We start from the raw sequence: 6675 nt of genomic DNA, 5'->3' as shown, positions 1-6675 counted from the left end.
GAACGGTCCTGAAGCTAGCAATGATCAAGAGGTGGTCCTGAACTCCTACTTACGTCAAACATAACCCAAAACCGTGTTCACTTCACGGACTCCTCCGAAAAGAGACCATCACGGCTACACACACGGTTTATGCGTTTTAATTCGTATCAGGTGTCAAGTTATCCACAACCGGACATTAACAAATTCCCGTCTGCCACATAACCGCGGGCACGGCTCTCGAAAGTTTATACCCTGCAGGGGTGTCCCAACTTAGCACATCACAAGCTCTCACGATCAACGAAGGATATTCCTTCTCCCAGGAAGACCCGATCAGTCTCGGAATCCCGGTTTAGAAGACATTTCGACAATGGTAAAACAAGACCAACAAAGCCGCCCAATGTGCCGACAATCCCGATAGGAGCTGCACATATCTCGTTCTCAGGGCAACACCGAACAAGTCAAGCTATGAGTAAAACCAGACCTTGAGTTTCCCCGAGGTGGCCCCGCGGGCTGCTCGGTTCGGACCAGCACTTAGAGAAGCACTGGCCCGGGGGGGGGGCTAAAATAAAGATGACCCTCGGGTTGGCCGACCCAAGGGAAAGGTATTGGTGGTGGTGAGGCAAATGGTAAAACCAAGGTTGGGCCTTGCTGGAGGAGTTTTATTCAAAACAAAATGTCAAGGGGGTCCCATAAATCACCCAACCGCATAAGGAACGCAAAATCCGGGAACATAATACCGATATGACAGAAACTAGGGCGGCAAGAGAGGAACAAAACACCAGGCATAAGGCCGAGCCTTCCACCGTTTGCCAACTATATAGATGCATTAATTAAATAAGAGATATTGTGATATCCCAACATAATCCTGTCCACCATGGAGCAATCTTCAACTTCACCTACAACTAACAACGCTATAAGAGGGGCTGAGCAAAATCGGTAACATAGCCAAACAACGGTTTGCTAGGAAGGGTGAAAAAGGTTAGAGGCTGACATGGCAAATTGGGAGGCTTGAAGAGCAAAAGATAGGTAGCGCAGCATAGCGATAGAACGAAGCAACTAGCATGGCAATGATAGTAATGAGATCCAAGGTGACAGTCATCTTGCCTAAAATTCCGCTAGGAAGAAAAACAAGTCCATGAAGAAGAGAAACGGATGAAGCCGAACCAAGCATAGACGAACGAATCCTCATGATCGCAACGAAACGGGAACTATTGAGAAGAAGCACACAACATGGTAAACACACAAGCATAAACATGGCATGATGCACAAACAAATATGACGCATGTCCGGTTTAATGAGGCATGGCATGGCAAAGTGCACAAACAATACTACAAATTAAGTGGAGCTCAATATGCAACGAGTTGCATATTGACGTAACACCACATTCAATTATTTAGTTCTCTCTCGGTCATGTACCCAACAATATTAAATGTTATTAAACATGTCAAGGGGTGAAGCATATGAAAACTAGCTATCTAGGCAAGTTTAAATGAGGCCGGAAACAACAAACAACAATTCCGGAAAATCCCCATATGCGTATTTTGGATTTGGTACTGTTCTGCCCTAAAACATATTTTATTGTTGTCAAACAGGAAAATAAAATGCATCAAGTTCATCTATGCATTTTTTCACCCCATTTACATATAAAGTTTATTTAAAACCGAGCTACGGTTATTTAGTTAGGAAATAAATCATTTTAACATGTCATTTGAGCAAATTTAAACAAACAACAAGTTAAGCATTTTAAACATTGATGAAAATAGCAGATTATGAAATTAGATGAAAAACTAAGCATTTTTCATATATAAATTATTTTAATATGATGCACGGTTCATGAGTTATTATATGCATGAAGTTTAGGGTCCAATCTGTAAATATGCAGTGCACTGGTTAATTAGAAAAACGTTCCGCAAAAAAAAACGTGACTCGGGCCGAAACTGCAGGCTGCTGGGGCGCTCACCCTGGGCTTTGGCCGGGTCGATGGAGGAGGCAGGGCAGGCCAGATCTGGCGTGGCTGCGGGCCATGCACACACATCGAGGAGAGGCAAGGCGTAGTCAACGCGCTCGGGAGCGCTGACCCCATCGAGATGCAGGCGCGCGCCTGGAGGCGAACAGGGGCCGCGCCTACAGGGGGGAGAAGGGTTGGAAGCAGACAGGTTCGAGCGTCCTGGGACGATGTAGAGGAGCAGCGCCGGCGGGACTCCGGCGAAGATGAACCAGGCGAGGCCGAGAGTGGAGGAAGCGGGGCGGCACAGGGTCCTGGACGGCGGCGAGGCAAACAACGGCAGGGACGGAGCTGCAGCTGGCTCCGGTGTGGTAGGGGACTTGGCGGGACTTGGGACAAGCTTGTTCCGGTGAGGGTGCAGTGGTCCAAGGTGCGGCTTCCGGCAACATGGACGAGGGGAGGAGGAGCGGATTCGGGCGTGGGGAGCTCGTTCCCGGCGGCGGCGGGGTTCCTATGATCCACGGGAGAGAGACCATGAGAGGAGGAGAAGAAACGAGACGGGAGAAGGCAGGAGAGGGAAGGGCGCGGGATGGCGGAGCACTGGCCTGGTTGACAGAGGGAGCTCCGGTGGCGCTGTGGAACTTGCAGCCAAACGGCAGGAGAGGGAAGGGCGCGGGACGGCGGAGCACTGGCCTGGTCGACAGAGGGAGCTCCGGTGGCGCTGTGGAACTTGCGGGCAAATGGGGCGAGGCAGAGGAGATCGGGTGCTTGTTGGTTTAGACGCGGGTGGGTTCGGTGGATTTGGATCGGGGCAAGGTGGAGCCTGCTAGTTGGGGTGGTGCTGAAAACGAAGGAGAAATGGTGGCTGGATCAGGAGAGATCCCGAGGATGGAGGGAGGCTGTCGGCTGGCTCGGCTGGTCGGGGAGGATCTCGAGGAAGGAGGGGACTGGGTGGTGGCGCGAGGAGGGGAATAGGGTTAGGCTAGGGTCTAATCTGATTTAGTAAGTAGGTGGTCTATATATATATATATATACGAAAGAGGATGATTTGGATCCTCCGATCGCGATCGGACGGCCGAGATAAAGTAGGCTTGGGAAGTCCAAATAAGAAAACGGAGATGTCTTATAGATGTTTGGGGATGATCCGTACCCAATGGCGACGACAGCCCGGGTCGGGTCCGGGACAACTTTCGGACGCGCGCGAGGGTTCGATGCACTATGCAAAGAGAGTCAAACGGTAGGACAACAATGAACGGTTGGTCTCGAAAGGGATAATGAAGGCAAGGGGGAAACACGACAACTACGAACGAATGCAAGCTTTATGAAAACATGCGGATGCAATGCGATGATGAAATGCATGACATGAACAAAATGCAAAACGAAAGACAAAAACCCAACCACGAAGGAAATAACATATCACATCTCTGAAAAAGGCAAGAGTTGGAGTTACGAATATGGAAAGTTGCATGCGGGGCGTTACAACACTCCACCACTATGAGAGGATCTCGTCCCGAGATCTAGGATGGCACCGGAGGGAAACGGAAGAGGAAGAGAAGAAGTAAAACTAAGTTGCTTCTTCGACAAACGAGTGAAACCATGAACCTTGAGAGGTTGAAAAGTTGAAAGAAAGAACACAACGGATTGAAAACAATTGAGAGCATTCCAGTAGAAAAGAGAAACAAGGAACACCGTGTTAACGTTGGAGGTTGCAAAGCTATGAATGACGAGCACAATGGGCAAGAAGGAATTGAAACCACTCTTGTTGAAACGAGATAAGAATGAATAAGAATGATATAATTTGGACAGCACTCCGACTGAAAATAGAAGGAATTGAACATGAATTTGACAAGATGAGAGGATACTTGATGAAATCAACAACACACTGCCTCCGGAACTATTGAAAGAATGGCACAATGGGTAAGAAGGATTTCAGACAGCACTCAGGTTGAAAAGAGAGGCAAAACTTGATAAGATGAAAGAACTTGAGCAGAGGACATAACAGTCCTGTTAAATGGATAAGCAAGGAAAAGAACATGATATTTACAAAATGAGATGATGTGTCGAAGAGAGTAACATCACAATGCCTCTGGAAGAAAGAATAGAAGATAAATCATTGGAATAAAAGAATGGAGAAGAAAATGCCAACTTCTGCCACAAATGATATTGGAAAGCACCCTTCCAAGAAGGTTAGAACGGAATTGTTGGAAAACCAATAACGAAAAGAACAAGCTTGTTGTGGGCTTATGGAACACCTCTCCAAAATTATGAGGAGACAACCCGCCACTAACGGAAATAGTTGATTGGATTGAGATCAACAAGAAGATGACAACTTCTTCACCAAGATGATAGAGAGATAACTTGGATCATTCATAAGCACCACAATAGCAACATTCCTTAGGGAAGGCTTTAGGTGAAATATGACACAATATAACTCCAACGAAGAGATAGATTGGTTGAAAAGATTCTTTTTGGACGAAGATAAAATGATGGATTTAAATATGTCACTCTTGAAAACTTTGTGAATCATAAAACTCAAAGGGAAATTATCCAGAACGACATAACATCACTTCAAAAGACAAGGTAGGAAAAATTGCACTTTGGAATGCAAGATGAAGATTACTTGAACTCCCCAAAACAAAACATGTGTTGAGCACCCTGTTTAATTTTGAGTATACCTTGGTGGATTATAACTTCAAGAGAAATCTTGAAGAACTATTGAAGAATGAAAAGAATCCTTGACGAACTATCATGAAGAAATTCTCGAAGAACTTCAGATAAATAAAAGAAGGTCGCAAGGAGAGAAGCTTGAAAAGAATAAGATGAATCCTTGCATTGATTAGATGGAGCTTCGCGATGATATAACCGAGAAAACTTGGAACTCCAGAAAGAAAGATGAACAAATGAGATCAATTTTTTTGATGAACCTCCGGAATAAGGAATTAATCACTTGGATGAAACAAGAATAAGAATTACATTATGCGTATCCTTCACCAATTTAGATTGATGACAAGCAACGGATTTGGCATACTACTTATTCTCGCCAAAAGGATTAAGATAGATATGGCGCAAACTTGGGAAGGTCTTCAACGAACCACCGGTGGGATTGAAAATAAAGAATGAATTAAAATGATAATCAAGGAAAGCGAATCTTGAGCAAACCACCGTACGAATTGAAAACAAACGAAGTAAAGGGGTGAATCACCGGTAAGAATTAGAGAACGAATTAAGATACTTGAGGGAATTTGATACAAGAGAACGAAGAGATCACGAGCTGATTAGAGAATACTTGAGCGATGCACCGGTAAGATTTGGATAATGAGAGCTGAAGATTGAGAATGAGGAATTATGACATGATGGCCTTCGGAGGAAAGAAATGGAAACAACTCATGAAATGCTCCGGATGGGTGAAAAGAATTCTCACAATCGAAAACAATTATGAGAGGATGGCATCAAGCTTGAACTACACATCTTTGGAAGAACGGGTACGGGTTTAAGAGGAACTCTTCTTCGATCTTCAAATGACGACGAGAAACACCACCAAAATTACTGAGATAATCTGGAAGAATGAAAAAGAGGAAGGGTTGAACCAAAGATGAAAAGAATTTGAAAGCGATCTTGGAGAAGTCATCCGACTGATGAAATTCATTCTTACGTCACACTTGAAAAGAATTTAAGAATAACTCCAGAATAATTAGAAGAGTCAGGTAAGATCTTGGGAAAAGTCCTGTGGGTTAGGGCCCACTAAAAGATACACCATTTAATGATTGATTGAAAGGGGGGGGGGGATTGCACCGGTTGAATTAAATGACTTGAATGAGATAATACTCTCAAAATAACTTGAACGGATTGAGAATGGAAACACAAGTCTTGTGAGATATCTTCAGCACTCCAAAACAAATGAATAGCGAGAAGTGCAAGATTAAGAGGTGCACCGGCATGAAAAAGCATTTGACACGAGGAAAAGAATATGATCAACACTAAAAGCTTGAAATTAATCCACCGGAGAAGAATACGAGAATGAAGAATGATGAACTTGAAGCTCCGTTAGTATCTTCCTGAGAATCACCAGATAAGAGCATTGACGAAAATGAATGGAGAGACTTCCAATCAATAAAAGGGTACTTGATTAAGAAATCTAGGTCCTTGAAGAAAAGGGTGGGAGGGCGGGAAAACAAAGGCAACTTGGGCAGATGGAATGGACACCGTTGAGAAAACTTAGAGTTGATCTCACGAATGTTGAAATGATCGGATCCACTTGAAGACAAGCACACCGGTTGGAAAGAATTGACATGACAATCTCGATGATCAAAAGGATTAGTACTCCCATAGAAATATGAGAACACCACTTGAAAGGTATGGAATCAACACTTGACATTGAAGCAACTCAAATACCACAACTCAAAACAAAACAAAGGATTTGGCTTGCAGAAATAAGCCGGAACAAATACATATGATAGAGATTTACCCAATCCCACATCAGGCATCTGTCGGAAAGATATTCTAGGAACTACTTGAATTCCTACCTATAAACTCCTGAAACTTTCTGGTTATGCAATCTGGTGTTGGGGATATAGGGGAAGCAATATATCTCACCCAAACTAACAATCCCTATATCCAGCTGTATCCATCCGTCAACACATAACCAAGAAAACTCCAGAAATCGTGTACCTCAACCTTCGAAAAGCATCCGTTATACGAGCTATGGCAATACTCCCGAACTCCCCAGTACTGGGTGGCGTCGAGGTTATCTC

Source organism: Triticum dicoccoides, chromosome 4B (genome assembly GCF_002162155.2).
Source record: "Triticum dicoccoides isolate Atlit2015 ecotype Zavitan chromosome 4B, WEW_v2.0, whole genome shotgun sequence".
NCBI lineage: Eukaryota > Viridiplantae > Streptophyta > Magnoliopsida > Poales > Poaceae > Triticum > Triticum dicoccoides.
The sequence above is the reverse complement of the archived record's forward strand: the minus strand, read 5'-3'. Positions refer to the sequence as shown.